Source organism: Alexandromys fortis, unplaced genomic scaffold (genome assembly GCF_014885135.2).
Source record: "Alexandromys fortis isolate MF-2015 unplaced genomic scaffold, M_Fortis_MF-2015_v1.1 scaffold_220, whole genome shotgun sequence".
NCBI classification, from domain to species: domain Eukaryota; kingdom Metazoa; phylum Chordata; class Mammalia; order Rodentia; family Cricetidae; genus Alexandromys; species Alexandromys fortis.
Window position 1 is genome coordinate 1307238 of NW_026068099.1, and position 27170 is coordinate 1334407.

The following is a 27170-nucleotide window of genomic DNA, read 5'->3' on the forward strand; positions in this document are numbered from 1 at the left end:
GGTATGTGTATGTTTCTAATAGGTATATAGTGACAATTTTATGGGTAGATAGGTACTATGTAGAAAGTGTGTGTCATATGTGACATGTGATATGTTGGACATTGTGTATTTATAACTCATGATATGTGTATGGCCTGTGCAGCATGTGGTGTATATATGTTAGGTGGTGTGTTGTATGGTGTGAGTGTGTATGGTACAAACCATGCATTTGGTGTGTGTGTATGTGTGTGTGTGTGTGTGTGTGTGTGTGTGTGCGTGAGGGTGAGTTAATAATGTTAATAATGAATAGGGACTACAGAAAAGCCTTTAGGGGAGATTTCAAAAGTAGGAGTTGAGCAATTAATGCAGACAGACCGCTCTTATTGCAGATGTGGGAAACCCCACAGGCCACAGCTAATTAGAGGGAAATTTCCACTCACAATCCAACTATCTGGTTGAGCCTCTTTCTGTGATACACTGACTTTTCCTGATAATTTATCCCTGTGACCTCAAATTAGAAATACAGAAAATCTCTGTCTCTGTCTCTCTCTCCCTCCCCCCTTCTCTCTCTCATACATGCATGCCTGTGCACACACATGCGCACACACACACCTTTCAGCCTGAGTTTGTAAAGTACCTTCCACCAGCCCAGGGGTGTGAGCATTGACCCTGTGGGCAGTCATTTTAAGCTAGAGACCAGGGACAGACTACATAATACACTATACAATATACCTTATACTTTACCATGTGTGCTAGCCTCTGTATCTCTCAGTCCATTGATTCTTTACCAAGCCAGTTCTCTCAGCATATTACTAATGTTCTGAACTTCCTACTTGCAGTGGGAATCGAAGCCCACTTTGCTCAGGCACTCTCGTTCCTTTGACTCTCCTCCTGCCTGATGGCCTTCAGCTCAGAGGACCACTTTATCTGTTGTTCCCTGGGAAGGAGAGAAGGCCAAATCTCTTCAAGAGGAGATCTAGAAAGTATGCTCTTTTCCCAGGAACAACTAGTGCCTTGTGGCTGTTTAACCCTCGTAGGCCTTCTCCCTGGAGGCGAGCCAAAGGGAGACCTCACTTTAGGACTTTGGAGGGCAACACTTGGAAGTAAGTGCAGCTCTTATTGAGAGTGAAGGGTCTCTCCACCATGGATGCTGGCCAGCCTCAAATATTCTAGGCTTTCTCTATTTGAGTCTCAAGTATAAAAAAAAAAAAAAACACGAAAGAAATTTAAAAATTTAAAAAAGCACATAAAAAGAAAAGGAAAGGAAAAAAATTAAAAATGAATAATTCGGAGAAGAATGAAACATCGAGTGTCATGCTGGCTACAGGAATGTAGACTCGGAAGTCACGGGCTGAAGAAGAGGTAAAAATGACAGGCTCAAAGTTTGCCTAGGCCAGAGCACAAGGGTGGAGGTTTTGCACAGTCTCTTTAAATTGGGGCTGAAAGATCCAGTCCCACTGGGAACAGCGTTTTCACTCACAGTCTGGACTATGACTTCTCCGTCTACAGAATAGGTACACTTTGGTCTGCCTCGATCCTCACCCTCCAGTCTCTGACCTGGCTGACTTTTCTCTTCTTTGGAATCATCTTGGCTCCTTTGGAAACCTGAGGTCTTCAGGCCTGCTGGAGAAAGTGGGTGGGACATTCATCCAGAATGAGAGAGGGATCGGCACTGCGGAAATCAGAGGCAGGTCACAGGTCCAGGTTGTTGATGTCAGAGAAATTAAAACTGGATATGAAGAAATCACTTCCTGCCTCCAGCATTGGGAAAGCCTGGGACGGAGGACCTAGGAAAATTACTGAGGGCCCCTTCACTAAAGAATCTACTGGAAGAAGGACCTAGTTGCCTCACAGAAGCCTGGCCCTGGGAGAGAGCTGCTTCTCCCCTTTCCTTCCAGCCATGGGACTGTTCTGTGAGAAATACTGGCCCTTGAAGAGACGACACTTGTGTGGTTCTTCCAAAGGGTTTTGCTAAACAAGCTAGCACGCTACACCCTCTCCACTGTGAAGAAAGTTATTTGAAGGATTTTTTTTAAATAAAATGAAAATTCAGTCAGTGTTATGCTGAGAAGAAAAGGGAACTATAGGGTAAAGATGAACTGAGGATAAGGCTGGCTCCAGAATACTCTTTTGAAGTAGGTTGCTTCAATGCCGCTCAACTCTGTATTCCTGGAAAATATGATTTAATTCATCTAGCGGCACAATAGGGTTTGTAATATGACCTGAGGGTTAAGTCAGTGGAAACAAGGTTATGGAGAGATGGGCAGTGTCTGGATGGAACAGGGGAAGACATGGAGAAATGGGGAGCACTGGGTGGGTGAGGAAGTTTGAGGACCCCAGGGTGGTTTGAGTTCGTTGACCTACATATGAACTGGGAACATCCTGGGGAAGTTACTAGGCAATGGAAAGGACAATCTATGTCACTGTGGGGTGTTCAGTTTCTTTGGGGATAAGACTGTGTTTGGAATGTACAGGTGTCTTTCAGGATCCATGGCAATCTGGTTCAAGTACCTCTGGGATAGCAAAGTCAATGATGCTTAAATCCTTCATATAAAATGGTGTAACATTTGCATGTAATCTATGCACATCTGCCGTTACTCTGTAACTACTTTTACTTCACTTACAATACCCAAATGAAATAAATGCTTACATAAATATTATATTAGGTAATAATGACACAAAAATATTTGGGCATGTTCAGGATACATGCAATTAAAAATCTATTTTGATCTTCAGTTTCTTGAATTCACAGATGTGGACCCATGAGTATGGAGAAATTTTTATCTATGAGGAAAAATTTTTTTTTATTGAAAAAAAAATTTCCGCCTCCTCCCCGCCTCCCATTTCCCTCCCCGTCTCCCTTTTCCCTCCCCCTCCTCCCACTCTTCTCCCCCTCCTCCCACTCCTCTCCCCCTCCCTCTCCAGTCCGAAGAGAAGCCAGGGTTCCCTGCCCTGTGGAAAGTCCAAAGTCCTCCCCCCTCCATCCTGGTCTAGGAAGGTGAACATCCAAACTGGCTAGGCTCCCACAAAGCCAGAACATGAAGTAGGATCAAAACCCAGTGCCATTGTCCTTGGCTTCTCAGCAGCCCTCATTGTCCGCCATATTCAGAGAGTCCGGTTTTATCCCATGCTTTTTCAGTCACAGTCCAGCTGGCCTTGGTGAGCTCCCATTAGATCAGCCCCACTGTCTCCGTGGGTGGGTGCACCCCTTGTGGTCCTGGCTTCTTTGCTCATATTCTCCCTCCTTCTGCTCCTCATTTGGACCTTGGGAGCTCAGTACAGTGCTCCATCCAGTGTGGGTCTCTGTCTATATCTCCATCCATCGCCAGCTGAAGGTTCTATGGTGATATGCAAGATATTCATCAATATGGCTATAGGATAGGGTCATTTCAGGTTCCCTATCCTCAACTGCCCCAGGAACTAACTGGTGATATCGCCCTGGAAAAAGTTTTTAAAAAAGGTAGATTTCCAGAGTACCCACTGTGGGCTGGCAGGACAGGAATAGGGTGCATTTGTCCTAGGCAAACACCTCTGGGCTCCTCCATCTCGTAAACATGAGGTGTTCATACATGGCTTAGATTTCTGGAAACACATACTTTGGTATATGCATACCTTTGCATTATCTTTTTAATTTAAATGGAAGTACTCAGAGTGGCATGGATAAGCCAGCCAGTGGAGTGAGCATTTGCCAAGGATGCCAGTGGTAAAACTGGGCTACAAAATGCAGACACCGATATAGGCTGGAGAGGAGTGATTCACTGCACTTTCAATGCATGGTCTATGCATTTCAAGGCACTTTTACTCATCTAGCTTTATGTTTAGACTATAGCACTTTTAAACTCTGTTTTCTGTGACCTCTTTTTGCCTTGGAGAGATTTTCCATCATTGTTTTTTTTTTTTTCTGTCACCTTCATCCACATTAATAATAGCTTTTGATTATTTCTCTGATCACTGTGGTTGAAACACACAGACATGACAAAGACAGCAGCCAGGCATGTTATGAGCAACTATTATGGCAACCCCAAACCTATAGGGTCTGAAGCAGTGGAAGCCACTGACTGCCCCCACTCTTTACCCCAGGCAGACCCAGCCTTGATACTCAGCCAGATGACTTCTCCCGGGTCCAAAAGGGTCTTGGTTGCAAAAGAAGAGAAGCATGACTTTGTCATTTGGATAAAAATGTCATATGTCTTGCTTTTGCTTAGACAAAACGGCAGTTCATTTAAACTTTGCACATAAATTTGGGAGGATGGAAGAGGCATCGTAGAGTAGCTATCAAGATGTGAGCTGGTAGAGTGCCTGCCTAGCATTCTTCAAAGCCCTGGGCTTGATCTCCATCACAAAATGCAACATGGTGTGGTGGTATATGCTTAGCACTCAGGAGGCAGAGACAGGAGGGTTAGAAGTTCAAGGTTGTCTTTGTCTACAAAGCAATGAGGCTAGCCTGAGACACATGAGACCTTGTCTCAAAAAAAGCAAGAAGAATGAGATGGAGGAGAAGAAGGAAGAGGAAGAGGAGAGGGAGGAAGAAGAGGAGGAGGAAGAGACTTAGCAGCATCTTGAGACAATGAACCAGAATACATGACTTGATGTTACGTGTCTATATTTAGAGAAGTAACATCATCTACTATCACTTAGCTTTCTCATATGTACAATGGGGCCAATTCCAGGTTCTACCACATAGGGTTGTTTTAAGGAGTGAGTTCATGCATATTAGGGCAAAGCCTGGCTCACAGAACTGAAAACAAGTTGACCATTTTCATGACCCTCCTCCTCTTATATTACACATACATAATAACTAAAATCTAGGATGTTAATATGAGAAAAAAATAGATAGAATTTGTCTTTCTGCATCTAGGTTATTTAGTGTAGCACTCTTCAGCTACATATTTTTTCTTGCAAATGCCATGATTTTGTTTTTCCTTACAGCTGAATAAAGTTCCATTCCATATTTCCTTGACTCATTCATCTGTTGATGGCCATATAATTCGATTCCATTCCTTTGCTACAGTAAAGATTGCAACAACAAACATGGTGCAGGTATCTTTGTGGAGGGGCTTACGACACTTTAAATGTATGCCTAAGGGTCATGTACTGAGGTCATTTGGTAGCTGAGAGGAGGAAAAGAGGTCTTGGGTTTTGGGGAGGTGGTAACTGAATGTGACATAAAAGCGGAAGGGGGGATGCTGAGGGAGGAAGGAGGAAGGCAGGGGCCAGGAGAGAAGAGGGGGTAAAAAGACCAACAGAAAACGTAAGAGAAAAATGCAGCAATTAAGCGCAGCATTCTACAGTTTTTTACTTTGCGTGTCAATTAAAAAATAACAAAATACATGTTAGATATGGTGTTGATGTCCTTAACTTCTTTATTATTTTAATAATAGAACTGAGGGATAGGAGGAGGAAGAAGAGGGGAGAGGAGAGGAGATGAGAGGAGACAAAAGAAGAGAGAAGGAAGAGCTTATGCTTCCATTATGAGCATGGGCCATGGGTGACAAAGCTGGGTGAACAATGTTTAGTTGTCCCGACTAGGTGCTGGCCTTCAGGGTCATGCCACCCCCCCTGGGATTCCTGTACCGTACCTCACAAGCTCTTCCCAAGGGCATGTCTCCCCACTGCAGGACTCTGCTGTCAGCAGGCCTGGCCTTCCCAGGGTTTCCTTCATACACCCAGCATTCTGTCTCCCGCGCTCTACCCTGGATGTCCTTCCTACTTCTTTCTGTGCCATGTTCAGAGAACAGATCCAAGCCAGCCTTTCTCTGCGGACATTTCCCAGACCTCTCGGGATGGCTAGCCCCATCTGTACCCCCCTCCCCGAGTTCCTTATTCTCTGCTTTGGAAATTGCCGGATTTGACCTTGCCGCATGAGTCATCTTTGCATGGTAAATGTCACCCCTGCTGTCAAGAACTCCCTGAGGCACAGCCTCATTTTGGACAAAAATACTGACCTTTGCGTTCTCCCATGGACAACCTTCTATTGAATTCCAAAAGGGCTCAACAACCTGCCTGTGTAGTTCCCTCCCCCTCATCAAAGCTGGGGGAGGGCAGCGGGGCCTCTGCCTGTGTCTTCTTCATAGTTCATGCTGCCACAGCTGTGTGTATGCTGGGGACAAAACCACAGCCCCAAACATTACTGACTTCCTGATGAAAATCCAGCCATGTAGCGAGATAGAGGGATAAATGGGCTCTCCAAATCAATTAAGAACAAACTAGAAATCTCTGTTATTCTAGGACAGCACAGTTCTCACCAGGTCTTAGAAAGAAAGCCATTCAAGGTAGGGCTAGAATTAAAATCATTTTCACAAAACAGTTAAATGTTACCTCTCTTCAAGGAAACAGGCCAGAGGGCAAAGAACTAAATTTTCATGTTAAATGGTATTTTTCAAGTGCACAGTCGTTTCAAACACTTCTTCTTATAATAATGTTCTTATTGGGTTTGCTCTCACAGTGGGTTAGAGCATTTAGGTGTCACTTGTAAATACTGCACGCACTTTGGTGACAGAAGAGATGATAACAAGGCAAGGGAGGCAGCTTGTCTGAATACATTTGCTTTGGTATGCAAGGAAAGCAATCACTTTTTTTCAGAACAACGGATTGGTGGGAAGGTCACATCGCAGATGCTGGGGGCACCTTGGTTTCTGGGTATACTTTCTATTTCCTAGTGTCCCTGGCCGCTACTTGTCCTTGGTGAGTCCCTTAATCACTTTTGAACCTCATTCCCTCATCAGTAAATGAGGTCGATGACACCCGCCCTTCTGATTTCCCAAGGCAACTATAAAAATAAAATGAAATGGGCTATAAAGCATAAAGCACCAGGCAGACGGTAAATCACAATTATGATTTTAAATTGATACACCTAGAATGTCATGACTTCATCTCGCAGGCCTGGTCTGGAGAGGAAATCTGAGACACGGCTGTTACCCTGGTTCTCTTTAACCCCCAACCAGCCTACTGTGCTGTTTTCTTCTAGTCCCCTCTACCACTGCTCACAGTTTCACGGTCTGTCGCCACTGTTGCAAAATTTTATTTCTCAATATATCCTTTTTCCCATGCTTGTAAGGACTTGAGGGGCTCGGAGACTCTGCCCTCCTGTACCATTGGGAAAGACTTCGTCTACAAACTCAACCTTGACACCCTCTCCAACTTTTTCACTCAAAACAGACTGGTTCCATTTCCCCTGACATTGCCCCTTCTCCTCAACGGTTTCTTGTTATCTCAGCTGCCTGGGCTATTTGTGTCACTTCCCTGTTGCCGTCCAGGGCTCCACCTGCCTCCTGTCCTCTTCCACACTGATGGGAACCCACAGTTTGTCCTGCTGCTGCCAGGTCCCTGCTGACCTCACTCTGAAGGACCTGCCTCTTCCTCTCTGGGTCATGGTACAGGGGACACCTTCACAAAGAAAAAGCTTTAGCTGTGGCTTTCCTTCTGCCTCCTTTGCACTTCTACCATTTAATGTGCTTCAAGGGAGAATAGGTGTTTGCTAGAGGAGTCAATAAAATAAAATAGTAGGCTTTACCTTTCACTATGGAGGACTTTGAGAATTACTATTGAAGGGGATCTAGGAAGCATTGTGTTCTGTTCCCTCATTGCCTGGCTTAGGATGCAGAGAAGAAAAGCGAACTGGCCTCTTAATGTCAATGTGATTTTGGTCAACACTTCCCACCTTCCCACTGATGCTTCTAATGGGTACTGAATGCCAAAGATGATGAAGAAAGAATATTAAAAATTTTGGAACTATTAATCAGGCTTTAATCATAATATTATCTGCAGAACCTGCCCCACATTCCAAAAACAGTTTCCTTCCCCCATCAGATTTAAAAAAGCTTCATAGTGGCATCTCCAAGTATCCCTTTTCTGCCCCTAGACTGTCCCCCTCCCTTCCTTTATCTTCTCAGGCACTGAAGATCCTGTCATCACTCAGAGTGACCAGGGGCAATTTCCAGTGTATTTGGTCAATATAAGGGATATTGCAATACAAGAAATGCAAAGAAGTCTCTTAAAAATTTGATCTTTGGTTTATAATGAGTACTCAATTACCATAGATGGCTTGGAAGTTATTGGAAACCATGAGTCACTGGAGAAGCCCCTTTTTCATTTTGCCTCTCATTTCATGTGCCTTCTCCTTTTCAGGAGAGAAACCCTAATGGAGGGTGAGAAGCCCGGTAATAGGTGCACTGGGAGAGATTGGGAGGCAAAAATACACTTAGTGAACCTTTGAAAAACCCATGTATCCCTTGTCTATTGTTACATTCCAAACCATCCCAAATCATTTCAAACCATCCAAGCCCATCCAAAAGTAGATATTTTAAAATGGTATTTTTCCTCTTTGTCCTGTAGGTAAGGAATCTGAGCAGGGCTCAGTTGGGATGGCTTCTCTGTTCCATGAGATGATCTTAGGGATAGTTAATTTAGGGCAGGAAGATAAAAAGTGGCTTTACTCACCTGTCTGGAGCCTTCATGCTGATGGTTTGCTAGGGTAACTTGGTTTAGAAGAAATAACTTCAATGAGCCTACAATAGTCCTCCTGATGATGGCCTTGACATCGTCTGTCACATATGATGATGTCCCTGGGAAAATGCAAATGACATATGACAAAGCTCATAGTTGGGATGAGTGGAATGCCACCAAGATGGGAGTGTCTGGAGGTATGATTCATTGGGGGCCACAGACTATTAACAAATACTTCTTTGAATCAAGAGTCTCCCACCTCAGTAAGAAAGTCTTTCAAAATCTCATCTTCTCTATCTTTTAGCATTCAGGGCTTTCTTCTGCTGCAGGAACTCCTTTAGTTAATAACCTTTAAGGCACTGGTCCATTTTGGGTGTGGTCTCATGTACTATATATGCAGACAAAAAGCATTCATGGGGCCCTTAACTACTGGATTCGGTTCCTGTTCCCAGAGAGCTCAGAGGACTGAGGATCACTGCTATTTCTGTGGTTTACCACCTAATACATAAATCTTTATTATACTCCTTCTGGGCTAGTGTGGAAATCTTTCATACCACAACAGTTTGGTGACCAGTGTGGGGCCTGAGCCAATGACCCTGAGATAAAGAGTCTCATGATCTACCACGGAAGGATAGAGAAGAAGGCTAAGGCCACATGTGGCTAATATAGCAGTAAATTTATGGGGTCATGATCTGTTGCAGCAATGGAATACCCAGATTAACATTCCTGCAGTCTCAGAAACGGAACATAAACTAACTTATGTTTCTAGGAAGGATATTATAAGGTACTATAAAAAAAACAGTCACCAGCCATTCAGGCTGTACAAAAACACAAAACAACTAGCAAAACCTTCAGAGGTACTGATGGCCCTACCTTTAAAATGGCTAACTAAGGAACTAATATGGGTTAAACAATGGCCTTTACCAGAAGAGAAACTTCAGGCTTTAGAACAGCTGATACAGGAGCAACTCGATACTCACCATATTGAAGAATCAACCAGCCCTTGGAATTCTCCTGTATTTGTTGTTGAAAAGAAATCTGGAAAATGGAGAATGGTGACAGAGCTGTCCTTTGCCTTCCCTATTGCCTAAATGATAAGCCTCTTATAATAATTGATTTTAAAGATTGTTTCTTCACTATACCTTTACAAGAGAAAGACAGAAAAATTTGCCTTCACAGTGCCTACTTATAATAATTCTCAGCCTACTAAGATCCTACTATCAATGAAGGATCGTCTCCCAGGGGATCTTAAATGGCCCCATCCTGTGCCAATGTTTTATAAGTCAGCCATTGGAAACAATACATAAGAAATTTCCTAAATCTATAGTTTACCATTTCATGGATGACATTTTGCTGATTCAAATGTAGATACTTTAGAAAAAAAAATGTTTGAGGAAAAAAACGAAAGCTTTGCCTAATTGGGGATTGCAAATTGCTCCTGAAAAAATATGAAGAGAAGATTCTATCAATTATCTAGGTTACAAAATAGGCTTAAAAATATTAGAACACAAAAAGCACAAATTTGGGAAGATCAATTGTGGACTCTTAATGACTTTCAAAGATTGCTAGGAGACATTTCCAATCTACAACCCATTTCTGGGATCCAATAATTCATTTAAACAAAACGTTTGATGGTGACAAGGACTTAAATAGTCTCAAGGAATTAACATCTAAAACTGAGAAATAATTGACTTTGATTAAAAAGAAATTACAAAAGGCACATGTGGATTAGAATCTTAACTGCATTCTAGTCATATTACCTTCCAAATTTCTCCTATAGTAATTTTAATGCAGTGGAAAGATATTATCTTAGAGTGGATCTTTTTGCCACATAAACTAAGTAAAAAATTAAAATCTTTTGTAGAAAAGGTCTCTGATTTGATTATTAAAGGAAAATTTAGACTTCACCAATTAGCAGGAACAGATTCAGCAGAGATTATAGCACATTTTACAAATAATAAAATTAAAAAATAGGAAGACAATGAATTCTGGCAAAGAGCCTATGCTAATTTTTTGAGAAAGAATAATAACAGCTATCCCAAAAGCTATAAAATTAACCTTATAAAAAGAGCTAATTGGATCCTTCCCTGAATTGCATGTGAAACACCAATAACTAGAGCCCCCCATTCTATATTGATGCAAATAAATCAGGAAAGGCAGGTTACAAATCAGAATATTTAAGTAAAGTGGAACAAAACCCTCATAATTCCATCTAAATGTCAGAATTATATGCTATTCTCATAGTGCTAAGGGATTTTAAAGAACCTCTCAATATAGTTACTGATTCACAATATGCAGAAAGAGTTGTTTTGATATTGAAACTGCTGAATTTATACCAGATGATACAGAATTGACTTCATTATTCATTCAGGTTCAAGATATAATCAGTAATAGGCTTTGTCCCATGTGCATAACACACAATCGATTTCATACAGGTCTGCCATGTCCTCTAGCAAAAGGTAATGTAGAAATTGATAGATTATTGATTGGAAATGAGCTGAGGACCTCAAATTTTCATTAAAAATAATTTTAATAACAAAGGTTTAAAATAAGAGTTTTCTATTACATGGCAACAAGCTAAGGAGATTATAAGGAGATGTTCTACTTGTTCTTTATATAACAAAACACTGCTACCTGCAGGAAGTAACACAAAGGGCACTCAAAGGAATGCAATCTAGCAGATGGAAATGTTCCATTTTGGAGATTTTGGAAAATTAAAATATGTACACCACACCATTGACACCTATTCATGTTTCCAATGGGTACTGTTTTGAGTTTGGAAAAGGCTGATTTGGTAATCACACAATTACTGGAAGATATGGCCATCCTGGTTATACCTGCACAAATAAAGATAGACAATGTTCTAGCACATGTCTCTAAGAAGATGAAACAGTTTTTTTGCTTATTATAATATAAAGCATATTACAGGTATACCACACAATCTTTCAGTTATAGAAAGATCAAATCAAACTATAAAGGATATGTTAAGCAAACAGAAAGGGATAGAAAATACTCCCAGAAATAAATTTGCATAATGCTTTATTACTCTTGAATTTTCTTAAAGCTAATGAGAACAACAACAGCAACAGAGAGACACTGGATAAAAATAACCCTTCTGAATTAAATTAGTCAGTGTATTTCAAGGATTTGACCTCAGAGTGGAAGCCAGGAGATGTGCTACATTGGGGAAGGAGTTTCATTCTTGCTATAGATACCATCAAAATTAATAATTCTATCTGTTGCTTTCATTGGTTAATTAATAAAGAAAACTGCTTGGCCTGATAGGTCAGAACATAGGTAGGCAGGGAAGACAGAACAGAATCTGGGAGGAAGAAGGCAGTGGGGCAGACACCTGTGGAACTCCTTCAGTCAATAGCCTTTAAGATAGTGGAAGTTAAAATGGTTTCTTCTAGGAGAAGGAGTCATGAGAATTTCTGATTCTCACAACCACCCTTACCACTGTCACAGATGCCATTCAGGGTGAATTATCAAGGACTATTTCTTCCTCCCAAAATTGGGATGGCATATCTCATTCCTGTCTAAACGTCATATAAACTCACAAAGTTCAGAATTTAGAATAGAAAAGGGGGATGATGAATTTAAATTACAAAATTTTTTCTAGTTATAAATTTCTGCATATATTCCCATGGTTAAGTAAATGGAAATTTGACTTTGTCAGATTACCTACAGTTATATCACCCTGGACACACCCAATCTCTCATGTCTATCAGCATTGCTGTTCACCTTGTAGCTCCACTGTATAGTGAGTAGTTGACTGGTCAGTTTTAAAAAAAATATTAGGGAGTCTAGGACCTCTGAGGGAATAGGCCTAAGCCCGGTGCACCTGAGTCTGGGACATCCAAGGGCATAGAGTGGAACTAGAGACATCTGTGGGTCTAGGTGTAAGTCTGGGACCTCCAAAGGAGTAGGCAGAAACCAGAGACCTCTGTGGTCTGGGAATGAGTCTAGAACAACTGAGAAAGTAGGCCTGAGCCAGGACCTCTGCCAGAGCAGTTCCAAGGCAGCAATCTCAGTAGAAAGAGCCCCAAGCAAGCAAATTCTGTGGGAGCAGGCTCAAATGACTCCTCCTGGTATTGCAGGAAATAATCAAATTGAGAGATGAAATAAACAAAATAGAAATAAAGAAAACAATACAAAGAATCAATGAGACAAAGACTTCATTCTTCAAGAAAATCAACAAAATAGACAAAGCTTTATTCAAACTAACCAAAAGGCAGAGAGAGAATATTCAGATTAACAAAATCAGAAATGAAAAGGAGGACATAATAACAGACATGGAGGAAATCCATAAAATCATAAGGTCATATTTTGAAAACCTGTACTCCACAAAATTGGAAAACTTAAAGGAAATGGACAACTTTCTGGATAAATATCACTTACCAAAATTAAATTCAGACCAGATAAGAAAATTAAACAGACCTATAACTGCTAAAGAAATAGAAATAGTCATCAAAATTCTCCCAATCAAAAAAAAAAAAGCCCAGAACCAGATGGTTTCAGTTCAAAATTCTACAAGATTTTCAAAGAAGAACTAATATCAATATTCCTCAAATTGTTCCATACAATAGAAACACAAGGAACATTGCCAGGCTCTATTTATGATGCTACAATTACTCTCATATCCAAACCACATAAAGACATTAATAAGAAAGAGAATTACAGACCAATCTCACTCATGAACATTGATGCAAAAATACTAAATAAAAATACTAGTGAATCGAATCCAAGAACACATCAGAACCATCATCCACCATGATCAAGTTGGCTTCATCCCAGAGATGCAGGGATGGTTCAACATATGAAAATCTGTCAATATAATCCACCATATAACAAACTAAAAAATAAAAACCACATGATCATCTCATTAGATGCCAAAAAAAGCTTTCAACCAAATACAACATGCCTTCATGATAAAGGTCTTGGAGAGATCAGGGATACAAGGAACATACCTAAACATAATTAAGGCAATATATGGCAAGCCAACAGCCAGCATCAAACTAAATAGAAAGAAACTCACAGCGATGCAACTGAAATCAGGAGCCAGACAAGGTTTTCTATTCTCTCCATATCTATTGAATATAGTTCTTGAGGTCCTAGCTAGAGCAATAAGACAACAAAAGGATTTCAGTCCAGTGTTCCAGTGTGGGTCTCTGTCTCTATCTCCATCCATTGCCAGATGAAGGTTCTATGGTGATATGCAAGACATTCATTAGTATGGCTATAGGAATGGGTCATTTCAGGCTCTCTCTCCTCAGCTGCCCAAGGACATCTCCCTGGACCCCTGGGAACTCCTCTAGAGTCAAGACTCTTGGCAACCCTAAAATGGCTCCGTTGATTAAGATATATACTTCCCTGCTCCCATATCCACCCTTCCTTTATCCCAACCATCCCATTCCCCCAAGCTCTCCCCATCCTCCCCTTCTCACTTTTCTTTCTTCACTCCCCTTTCCCCCATTCCACCCCACCCCCCAGTTCTCAATTTTTACCCAGCCAATCTTGTCTACTTCCAATATCCAGGAGGATAACTACTGAGCTCCCAAGGTCCAAATGAGGAGCAGAAGGAGGGAGAACATGAGCAAGGAAGTCAGGACTGTGAGGGGTGCACCCACCCACTGAGCAGGTGGATCTGATCTAATGGGAGTTCACCAAGGCCAGCTGGACTGGGACTGAAAAAGCATGGGATAAAACCGGACTCTCTGAACATGGTGGACAATGAGGGCTGCTGAGAAGCCAAGGACAGTGGCACTGGGTTTTGATCCTACTGCATGTACTGGCTTTGTGGGAGCCTAGCCTATTTGAATGCTCACCTTCTTAGACCTGGATGGGGGGGGGAGGACCTTGGACTTCCCACAGGGCAGGGAACCCTGACTGCTCTTTGGGCTGAAGAGGGAGGGGGAGGGGAGAGGTGGGGGGGGGGGGGGGGGGGGGGGGGGGAAAAAGGGAGGGAGGGAGGAGGCAGACATTTTTAATAAAAAAAGACAATAAAAAGAAAGGGTGGAATGCATCTTCTCCTTGCATTGCACAGAGAAGAAACTTTGGTAAAGGTCTTATGTTGTAGAATATTACTTTAAGATATTTACATTTGTTTATGTTATGGATTATTTGTTTAATGATGCAAATATGTACTGCATACTTTTATGCTGCAAGAAAAGACAACAAAAGGAGATCCAAGGGGATACAAAACAGAGAAGAAGAAGTAAAACTCTCACTATTTGCTGATGATATGATAGTTTACATAAATGACCCCAAAAATTCTACCAAGGAACTTCTACAACTCATAAACACTTTCAGAAATATAGCAGGATACAAGATTAACTCAAAAAAATTAGTAGCCCTCCTTTACACAGATGATAAAATGGGCTGAGAAAGAAATCAGAGAAACATTACTCTTCACAATAGCCACAAATAGCATAAAATATCTCAGAGTAACTCTAAGAAAACAAGTGGAAGACCTGTATGGCAAGAACTTTAAATCTGTGAAGAAAGAAATTGAAGAAGACACCATAAAGTGGAAAGATATCTCATGCTCTTGGGTAGGTAGAATTAAGATAGTGAAAATGGCAATCTTATCAAAAGCATTCTACAGATTCAATGCAATGCCCAGCAAAATTCTTCATAAACATCCAAAGAATGGTACTCAAATTCATTTGGAAAAGGAAAAAACCCAAGATAGTCAAAATAATCCTGTTCAATAAAAGAATTTCTGGAAGCATCACAATCCCTGAATTCAACTCTACTACAGAGCTACAATACTGAAAACAACCTGGTATTGGCATAAAGACAGGAGAACCAAATGAAATCAAATTAAAGACCTGGATATTAATCCACACACCTATGAATACCTGATTTTTGACAAAGAAGCAAAAAATATAAAATGGAAAAAAGAAAGCATATTTAATAAGTGGTGCTGTCTTAACTGGATATCAACATGTAGAAGAATGAAAATAGATCTATATCGCCACAGAGAAACCCTGTCTCGAAAAACCAAAAAAAAAAAAAAAAGAAAATAGATCTATATCACCATGCACAAAACTCAAGACCAAATGGATCAAAGACCTCAACATAAAGCCAGCTACACTGAACCTCACAGAAGTGAAAGTAGGAAGTACACTTGAATGCATTGGCACAGGAGACCACTTCCTAAATATAACCCCAGTAGCACAAACACTGAGAGAATGAATTAATAAATGGGACCTCCTAAAACTGAAAAGCTTCTGTAAAGTGAAGGACATGGTCAACAAGACAAAACAGCCTCCTATAGAATTTGAGAAGATCTTCTCTGAGCCCACCTCCAATAGAGGACTGATCTCCAAAATATACAAAGAACTCAAGAAATTTGTCACCAAAAGAAAACATAATCTAATAAAAAGATAGAGACCTAAACAGAAAACTCTCAACAGAGGAATCTAAAATAGCTGAAAGACACATAAGGAAGTGTTCAACATCCGTAGCCATCAGAGAAATGCAAATCAAACAACTCTGAGAATCCATCTTACACCTGTAAAAATGGCCAAGATCAAAACCACTGATGACAACTTATGCTGGAGGGGTTGTGGAGTAAAGGGAACATTCCTCCATTGCTGGTTGGAGTGCAAGCTGGGACAGCCCCTTTGGATATCAGTATGGCGATTTCTCAGAAAATTAGGAAACAGTCTTCCTCAAGACCCAGTAATACCTCTTTTGGGTATATATCCGAAGGATGCTCAATCATGTCACAAGACATGTGTTCAGTTATGTTCATAGCAGCATTGTTTGTCATAGCCAGAACTTGGAAACAACCTAAATGCCACTCAACCAAAGAATGGATAAGGAAAATGTGGTACATTTACACAGTGGAGTACTACAGAGCAGAAAAAAAATAATGACATCTTAAAATTTGCAGGCAAATGGATGGATCTAGAAATCATCATATTGAGTGAAGTAACCCAGACCCAGAAAGACAAATATCATATGTACTCACTCAGAAGTGATTTTTTAGAAATAAATCAAAGAAAACCAGCCTACAAATCACAATCTCAGAGAACCTAAATAACAATGAGGACCCTAAGAGATACATATATGGATCTAATATACATGAGAAGTAGCAAAAGACAAGATCTCCTGAGTAAATTGGGAGCATAGGGACCATGGGAGAGGGCTTAAGTGGAGGGGAGCAGAGAGAAATGTATAGCTCAATAAAATCAATAAAAAAGAAGAAATAATAGTTAAAGTGAAGTTATTTATATTATATTCCAAAGTTTTTGCAGATTTAATAATCACTATTTTATTAGATTTATAAGAAATATTTAGGTACTTGAGAAAACTTACCAGAATTATTTTCACTGAAACAAATTTATCTAGCAGTTCAATACCAGTTAGTAATGGGAACCAAACATTAATGTTCCTGAAGAGAATTGTCTAAGCTTCCTAGGCCCATAGTCAGAATTATAAGACTTTTATGTTGAAGATAAGAGATTAGAAGAACTATATTCTTGCATATAAAACTTGAATTAAGAAAATGTTGATGATGAATTATTTTTTTTTAGTTTTTTTTTAAGTTTATTTATTTATTATGTGTACAACATTCTGCTTCCATGTATTCCCACAGGCCAGAAGAGGGCACCAGATCTCATTACAGATGGTTGTGATCCATCATATGGTTGCTGGGAATTGAACTCAGGAACTCTGGAAGAGCAGTCAGTGCTCTTAACCTTTGAGCCATCTCTCCAGTCCTGATAATGAATTATTTTTTATGTGGCCACTGATAGTGTTTTCTGCTCATAAAATACAACTAGAAAATATAGAAGACTTTCCACTGGAAAATTTTTTGATCATGATTCTTGCTTTGCTGCAGAGAACAAATCTGTTGCCACAAGTCCAGAAGGATAATTTGAATGTCCATGAATATTTGTCAAGGAGTACCCATGATTTATTATGTCACAGTTTTTATGGGTCACTAGCCCAGGCCCTGATATGGTCTTATCCTCAGCTCAGAATTTCACAAGGCTACAATTAAATGAGATCAGGACTCATGGCTCATGGTTCTTCAAGGTCAGCAAAGGAGAGTGTCTCTGGCTCCCAGATCCTCTCTAAATAGTTCATCTGATGGGCTTGTCTGTGATGGCGTCCCTGTGTACTGACTCATCTGCTATTTAAAAGTTTTAATTACATCTATGAAAATCTGCCATTATTTCCATATATCAGAACCTATTCATAGGAGTGACATTCCATTATTTTTACAGGTGCTATCTACGTGCCATCCAAGTGGAGGGATTCTATAGGGGTGTTGTACATCAATAGTGAGAATGTTAGAATTCTGCCTAAGAAACAGCCTCCTTTTTCTTCTTTTCGTGAAGACCCCACAGTCTACCATTTCCTCCACATAACCTATCACTTCCTCTCCCCAGCTCATCACCTCTTTCCATAGCCCCCACTTCCTCCCTACAGCCCCCATTTCCTCCCCATAGCCTACCACTTCCTCTCCACAGCTTTGCACTTCCTCCTCAGTTCCTACTTCCTCCCCACAACTCCCACTTCCTCTCCAAAGTTTTTCACTTCCTCTCCACAGCTCCCACCTTCTCTCCACAGCTCCCACTTCCTCCCCACAGCTCCCACTTCCTCCACACAGCTCACCACCTCCTCCCACAACTCCCACCTCCTCCACACAGCTCCAACTTCCTCCCCATGACTCACCACTTCCTCCCCATGACTCCCACTTCCTCCCTACAGCTCCCACTTCCTCCCCATGACTCCCACTTCCTCTCCAAAGTTTTTCACTTCCTCTCCACAGCTCCCACATCCTCCCCACAGCTCCCACCTCCTCCCCACAGCTCCCACTTCCTCCAACATCGTTGTGTTTCTTCATCCACATTGTATGAGAGCGGCAGGCTCTGTCCTCACGGCTGCTTGGATCACTTCTCTAGTTCCACTGTTTGTTTCTTTCATGGCTGTAACACTTATTGGATTGTTGCATCTGCCACCTGCCTGGTTTCCCTGCCTCCAGCATCAGCCTCTCAATAAATTCTCTATATTTCATCCAGAAAAATCTTTTTTTATATTTAAGCATAATTGATTGCATGTGTTTTAACTTACAACTCATGGCCCTATAAATATTTTTTTTTATTTTCCGTTTCCTTCCCTCACTTTCTCTTTCATTTCTTGAGACCAGGTCTCACTATCTAGCCCTAGCTTGGCTAGAAACTCACTATGTAGTCCTGGTCAGCCTCAAACTTGTTTTCCCTCTGTTTTTCCCCCTTAAATGCTAGGATTACAGGCAAACATCACCATGCCTGGCGTCTCTCTGGATGATGAGTTTCTGACCTCTTCCTTGGGTGTTCGTCTCAGTACCTTCTGTCTTGTCTCTAAATGTCCCTTTCCTCAGCCTCCCTTGTATTTCCCATTCTCAATGCTCTTGTCATATGTCATATTCCAATCAGTCTAAATCGCTACAACTCCAAACAGACCAAATCACGTCTCACTGTACTTGTTTTCAAACCCATGTTACGGTTTATATAGGAAGTATCTCTTAACAGGCCCCTATAGAGGTCCACTCTCTAGATTGTAATCTAATAATTGAGAATGAATTTAGTCCTGAAGTCCCCTATATAATCAAGGGATTAATACATTGATGGGTTCACAATTGTTGAGGGGTTATAGGTAAGATGGAGGAAGCAGGTCACTGTAGGCATATTCTTGTGGGCTGTATGTTCTTTCAGATTCCTTCCTCAGCCATGAGGCAATCTGATGTAGTCCACCACATAGCTCCTGCCATGATGTTCAGCCATTTCTAGAGATGTTACAGTCCTCTGACCCTCTGTGACATCCATGGAAATTAGTCTTTTCCACATCTTATTTTTTTCTCTTAGACAAAAAGACACAGAGGAAGAAACTGTTTATTATTTCCTGTGATAGCTGCAGTAGCTGGTACAGTGTTGAGACAGTCTAGGCACCAGACACTTTTAATAAAGGAAAGAAACATGAACGAACGCTTCAGGTCTTGGCACTTAAGTTTTCCTACTCTAGGTAATATTGTCTATTATCTTCAGCTAACATAAGGGCTAGGGTGGCCATAAACTAGGTTTATCGCTAGAATAGTGCAAATAAAATTAGAACTGTGGGGAAGTTGACTCCAACCGTGTGTGAAGAATCTCTGAGAGTTATATCAGGAGCTTTGATGTAACAGAAAAGCAGCCCTATAAGGCAGATAGCTTTCTTCAATGCACTTGAATGCAGCTGCTGTGGCCCTACAGTTGGGTCTTGTAGATCTCCTGCTCTGGGGAACACAAATGACTGAAGGCTGTGGATACTGCATTCTAGAATCATCCCCAGGTTTCCTCTAAGGCCATGCTTCTCCCTCTGCTCCCACTCATGACTGACTTCACTGAGAACACTAAGGTGGATACTTACTGACGGTCACATGACTGCTCTGCCAGCTCATTTTGGCTCAGTGACTTTGCCAAGTCTTTCTTAGACTGCAGAGTAGGTGTTTGGGTTCAGAATTCTTCCTTTCTCCTTCACGGGCTGCATTTGCTTTTGTGTCTGAGACTTCTGCCAGGCTTCTCCATGTCCTTCCCACTTCCTTTCTACAGTTATTCTCCTTATAAAGTTCTTGGGAATTTAACTTCATCCTGGCATCTAATCCTTAGGAAGATGCAGAGCAAAAATGCAGTATACTGTAAAGTCATTTTCGTTTGTGAGTTGGTATTAAGCAGTGGAAGATGTTGCTCTTCCAGCATAACAACAGAAAAGAGAAATAAGGAAAGCAACCTTTTCAGCTCCTGCTTGAAGAAAACTTTTAAAGGATGTGTGTGTGTGTGTGTGTGTGTGTGTGTGTGTGTGTGTGTGTTAAGGGTTGAGGAACTACATGATAGTGTCAGTGCCAATCATGAGGGAGGCTCTAGAAGAAAGAGACACAGGAGTCCTGATGTTGGGACTAGCTGCTTCTCCCAATCAGAAACTTTTCTCAGGGAACTTGTTTCTCTGGCAACCTAAGCAAGACTCTATTAGCAATTCACACACACACAAACACATGCACATACACACGTACACAGACACAGGGGATAGAGAGAAAGAGAGACTGAGACACTCCTCTTGTGGTCTAAAGTAGGAAAGAATAATAAATAAAATATGCAGAAGCAATAGGTCTATTTACAGAAATATGGTCACAATCTAGGAAACCTTTCAGGGGTGATATAATATCCTTCAGGCTATTGACACCTGTGAGTCTTTAAGGCATAGGAAGTGGAGAAATTCCTGGAAAAAAAACCATTCTTACAAAAAGTACTCTTGCTACAGACATGTTTTTTTTGTGAAGAAACCCAGTAGCCTACAGCAGCACACCTTCTCTCTGCTTCCCACCTGGATGCATGTCTCATTGGTTAAAGCCAAACAGAGAGCAGTAAGCATGAGACAACTGATGCAATCAGTGCAGCCAAGGATACATAGAGCATGTCAGAAAAGGAGTGGTGTGTACTGGGGTTAATAAGAGTTGTATTTCACACCATGCAAGGTAGACGCTAACTTCTGAAGGGCATGCATGGGAAACTGGTGTAGGAGATCCTTTTGTCTATGTGTTGCTTTCATTGGTTAATAAAGAACTTCTTTGAGCCTATGGCATGGAAGAACAGAACTACACAGGAAAAAGCTAGGCTATATGCTGGGATGAAGAAGGGTGGAGTAAAAGAGGCATCATGGATCCGCTGCTGGAGACATGCTTTGTCAGTAAGCCACTGCCATGTGGCAATTCACAGATTAATAGAAATGGGTTAAATTAAGGTGTGAGACTTAGCCAATAAGAAGCTAGAGCTAATGGGCCAAGCAGTGATTTAATGAATACAGTTTCTGTGTGATTATTTTCATTCTGGTGGTTGGGATGAACAAGCGGTCTCTTTGCAACAGGAAACATAAAGAGAAGCAAAAATTAGGAGTTTGTTCTAGGTTTATATTATCTCTGCTTTTTTCCCTCCAAATAGCTAAACTCAATTGTTTTGGAATCTGTCAAAAATTTTAACCTGAGACATTGGCAGTGAGGCAAAACACATAGACTTCACATGATTCTCTGGGTTAGGTTCTTGTTTTGTTGACACAAACTGTCTATTCTGATTCCTACTTTCTGAGCTGAGCCCACTCATTAGATGACCCCAATTCCAATATTATCTCACTAACAGGCTGAACCCTCATTTCTAGGATCATACCACCATGACATAACCCCGCTCTCCTGTCTGGACTCTTCTGATCACTGATAATTGATACCAGAGCTGAGATAGCTCTTGTCCTGATCAGGGACTACACTGGTGTGTGTAGGAGAGGCCCTGATCAGCAGCTCCTATCAGTCATCTAGCTTTCCTCATGCTGCTCACAGTTTACTGGGGACAGAGTGTAGGAGGGTAAAGTTGCCCATCCTGCTTGGTATCAACACCTTCACACTCAGAAGGGATAGCAGCAAGCCTAAAACAAACATGCTTTCAGGATGAGGTAGGAATACACAGTTTGTCAAGACTTGAACCCATATCAGGGTGATGCTACCAGCCTTCCTGTCACAGCAAAACCTATAGTTCTTCCACCTGAGTTGGGTCCCAGTGGACTGGGAGGGGCAGAGTTTCTGTGAGTTGGCGATGCTACCAAAATGGTCCTTTCACACAAAAGGCTTTTGGAATAGACACAACGGAGCTGGTTTGAAGAGATGCATGTCTATATTAGGTACTTGTCTCATTGTGACAAATACCCAACCAAAAAAACTCAAGAAAGAAAAAGATTATTTGGCTCACAGATGTGGTCCATCATGGGGGGGGGGGGAAGGCTGAACGGCAGGAGTATGAGGCATCTTGTCCCATTGTGTCTACAGTCACGAAACAGAGAGGGATGATGAATGTTAGTGTTTAATTTGATTCTTCATTTTTAATCCTCTCATGACCATCCCAGGGAATGGTACTACCTGCTTTTGGATGGTTTCCTGACCTCAGCTAACCTAATCTAGAAATTCACTTACAGACATGTCAAGAAGTTTGTCCTCTACTTGATTCTAAATCCTGTCAAGTCAGCAACCAATATTAGCCTCACACTGTCCTGCAAAAATACTCCCCGCTGACTGGGGACTTTGCAGGGTTGGGGGGCTCACTTCATGGATTCCCTCCTCTGAATTGTTTCTCTGAACTCTGCAGCAGATATTCTAATTTTATAAAGGTCATGTCAATTGCCCTTAACTTAAGGTGGTGTTCTCAAATATCAGAATATTAGAATTATACGGAGAACTATTAAAAATTCCAAAGACTAAACTGTGCTCTAGATCAATTAAATAAGAATTTTGGTGGGGGCAACCAATGGTGAAATTGCCTGGGGTATGTTCTTAAAATCAAGACACAGGTTCAAGACATCCAATTTGAAACATCTCAAGATATTTCTTCTTCCCCTGTAGTCTCATAGTTGAATCTCCTAATTCTGTAATTTTCCCTAAGCAATTTACCCCCTGAGCTTAGGGTCTAAATTCACAACTGTACTTTTCATATTCTTTCTGAAGTTTAGAAGAAAAAGAACCTCAAAGGCCATGAACTAAACTTGTAATGTTTGAATAAAAAATTTGATCCATAGGAGAAAACTGTTAAGTAAAGTTAGGTTTGGGGTGGCAATAGTTTAGACTACTCCAATTGATTTTGTAGAGACTGAAAATACTCCCAGTGTTCATTGACTTACTCTAGACAAAGAAAAAAATCAGTTTGATTCACATTTCGAAAAGACAGAATATTCAGTTTATGGAGAATCTTGAAATCCACATGAAGGATTTTTTTTTTAGTTAATAGAGTAGACAATGGTGAAGCAGTGAATATTTCAGAGCACGAGACTTTCATGTGGGAACTTACCTTTAGGGCAAGGGCTCTGACAGTGGCAGTTAGGATGGAGATAAATAGAGACGTCCATCCTCCAAGACAGAAAGCCAAGGAGAAGAAGCAGCAAGTGTGCCCAAAGCCAGTAGGATGCAAAGGAAGGATAGGCATAGCTGCCCTGGGGAAAGCCTTTGACCTCTTTTCCATCTAATAAAGGGAATCATGAACAAGAGCTGAGTTTTCAAGGATGGGCATCTAGAAGAACGACTTTGGGCCAAATGCTATTGACCTCAGTAGAAATATTGAGCATAGAATGAAGACCCGATGAGAGGGATGGTCTTGAACCTTAGACTTCCCCTCTCTCCTTGGAGTCTCATTAAGGACATGGCTCAACTATTCATACCACAGAGGTTGTCCTAAAGTGGTGCTCCAATATAAAGTTGGCATTGGTCCACAAATTCACAAGTTGATACTGGAGTCACCAAGATACCTGGATTTCTCTTTCTGGAATTTTCCATGGTGATCAGCTTAACTTTGAACATTTGATTGTGAATCTGGTTAAACCCAAAGAGCCACAGGAGAAAGTTGAACAAAAAATGTTGGTCATTCCTCCATTGGTAGGTTTGACTTGGCAACTTGATTCTCTCTAATCTGAAGTTCAGAAGAGGAGGGGAAAAATGAAAAAGAGAAAGAAAGGGAGAAGAGGATTTTTTTTAACCTTTCAAGTTCATGATGTTTCAGCTGTAGATACAGCTGAGACCAAAGCTTTGACTTTGGCTCATCGCCACTTTCATCTAGACAGCAAACTGCTTTATCAGAAGTTAGAAACAACAGCACACTCTTAGACGTGATCTCATGATCCGAATCTGTTCCAAGCTTGTGAGATTTTTTTTTGGGGGGGGGGCTCTCTGAAAAGTCCATGGCTGCTGATTCAGAACAGAAAGGCATACATTGCAGTGATTCAGGTTTTCTGAATTTGAAATCTGACTTTCGTTCCCCCTTAGCTGTACATCTTTAGCCTTCCTGGGCCTAAGTGTTGCAAACTGTGAATGAAATTTTTATCCCAGGGCTGTAGTGAAACATGAATAATATTGAAACCCAAGGTTAACTAGAAGGATGCAAGATGCATAGTAGGTTCTCAGTAACTATCAGCTGCCTTATTACCTTTCAGTCAAGAAACAACAGCCGTATGATAGTTGACATGGATAATTGATAATTGACTTGATAATGGTGTAAAATATCCATGGAAAGAAACCTCCAGAGACATATGAAGGAGTTCCTAGGCTGCGTTGAGGTGGAACTACCTACTCTAAATGTGGGGGGCATCATTCCATAAGCTGAGGACTGGAGCTGAGTGAAAAAGAGAAAGGGAGCCAAGCTCCAGCCTCCACTGCTCTCTGCTGCCTAGTTGTGGATGCAATGTGACCACTGCCTCATCTTCTGCGGCCATGACTTCCCACTATGAAGGATGGCGCCCTTGAACTGTCAGCCAAAAACAACCTTTCTTTTATTCAGTTGCTTTTGACGGGTATTTTGTCTCAACAACACATAAAGTAACTAATACAAGTTCCTTTTCCTTCCATCATCATTCCTGAGTTAATATGTCAGGGAAAAACATTGCCAGAATATGCATATACCTAGATTCTACTCAGACCCTGGCAAGTCATATTTAACTCTTACCAGTCTGCATTAGCTTATCTATACAATGATGAGCTTAGCATCCTCTGCCATAAAAAGCTCAAATGTGAAAGGGGATGAGGCGACAACTCCTTAAACTGATTAAGGGATGCTTTTGCAGGGATATTATTTGGGCTTTCATGGTAGCTCTCACTCCCTGTCTCATCCTTACATGCAGAATTATCAGACTAGAGACCTTTGGGGTTGTACTTTTCTCCTAAAGGAGTTGGGACAGGAGCACAGTAAGGATATCCTGTTTGTCTTCTTTATCTACCATTCCTCAGCTTTGCTCTCTTATTGGGGGCTTAAAAACAAATATCTGTCACATAGACATTGACAGGATAACATGTGCCTATAATCTCAGCTCTTGGGAGGCTGAGACATGAGAATTGACACAAATTTGAGATCATCCTGGCCACAGAGTGAGATCCTGTTTAGGAAAAAAAGAATCTAACAATTTAGAGGAAGAGTTTGGAGCTAACTTGAAGCTGTGTACTCAACACATGAGAACTTTGTTTTAATAGATCATAGCATTTGTGGTACAATTTGGTCCCAGGAAAAAAGGGAATACAAGAATGGTGATCTGGTCACTTAGACCTGGTCAGGAGCATGGATTTGAATCCTGCGCATGGCACAGCCATGACTATGGCATCAACCAGGGGCTCACGGCAAAGGGCTTCCCAGAAACAACAGCACTAAATCAAACTTCCTTTTCAAGTCTTCCAGAATCTCTGAGTAATTATCACAGCACAGGCATGCCAACTTAACTAGCCCAAAGGCCATTTTAACAGAGCTGACCGTGATGGAGAAAGAAACGGTGAACTATCATACTGAGAAGTCACCAGCAGAGGCTAGGGAACTTCTGCAGGTGGATCCCCTGCAGAAAGATGGGCAGAATAACTTGTCACCTCATGGATTAAGGGATTCTGCAATTTTTATGGAATCGGGTAAATCATTTAAAAACATAAAGAGAAATTATGAGGGGTGGTACACTCTGGTCCTTCTCAATGCTTGTCCTAATAGGGGCCATGTTGTGCACCCATTCCAAAGGCTGGCTTGCTGAGCCCCCTACATATAACACTTTGATGCCCATGGACTTCATTTTGGAAGAAAATCCCAGGCATGGCCTTTCTCAGAACAGACACTAGGGTAGGATGCCCAGGAAGACTTAGGCTGATCGGGTGGGGTGAATCATTCTTTAATGTAATTGTCCTGTTCATGGATCTCTAGAAGGAACATTTCTTACTCACTAGGCTGTCTAGTAAGTCACCATCGGGACTGGCCACTTTTTGTTCCCCCCTCCCAACTCTCTAACTCTTACTGAGGATGGGGGCCAAGATTGGCTGCTGTCAGTTAGTGTGTGAGGCTGTCCCAGGGAATGCTCCATGGATCCCTGAGTTGAGGCTCAGGTAGATCCATCGTGGCAGCTTGGGAGCTTTCTAATGTAGGTAAAGAAAGAAGTTGGGATGCTTGAGCAAGTATATGCTTCTACCTTGAGAACTTTGACGCATATTCACACAACCACTGGAATGAAAAATGGACTCGTACCCTAGACAGGGAGGGTTGAATGTGCAGTGAGGTGGCACTCTGGGTGGCTCAGGAGTCTGTCACTTACCTGTGAAGATAATTCACTGGCAGAAGGGCCTTGGCCATCAGATCCCCTTAGTCTTCTGACCAGGGACCCCCCTCACCACATAAACGGGTACAGTATATGAACCCCTTCTATCCATCTACCTAGGGGCTTCCTCCATCTCAGAACCACACAGCCCAGGAGAACAGGCTCAGAGGGAGGAGTCAGAACTCAGGAGTTCTGGTCACTTCGTGGCTGTACAGTACAGGCATCTTAGTGAGATGACAATGAGACACACAGAGCACTATAGGGCTTCTTCTTCTCAGCAGGCTCCACAATCTGAAGGAGAAGATGTAGCTGTAATTGAGCCAGGTTGCATGCAAACAGGGCAAACTCATCTTCATTCTCACCGATTTGCATCAGAGAAAGGAGAGAGACTGCCAAGAACAGCAAAGAACGTGCAGCTTGGGCTTTCTAGGCAGGCCAGTTGCCAGTAACCAAATTGGTGAAGGAATAATAAATATTGGTCAGTCATCATGCATATCAAATTAATGGAAATTTGACTCCTGAAGTCAATACTGTGGTACTTTGTACATGTTAAGTTAAATATTGCAAATATTAAGTTTTGAGTTGATGGACATAGTTGAACAGCGCCTCATCTGGTGAGAGGGGTCTTGAAA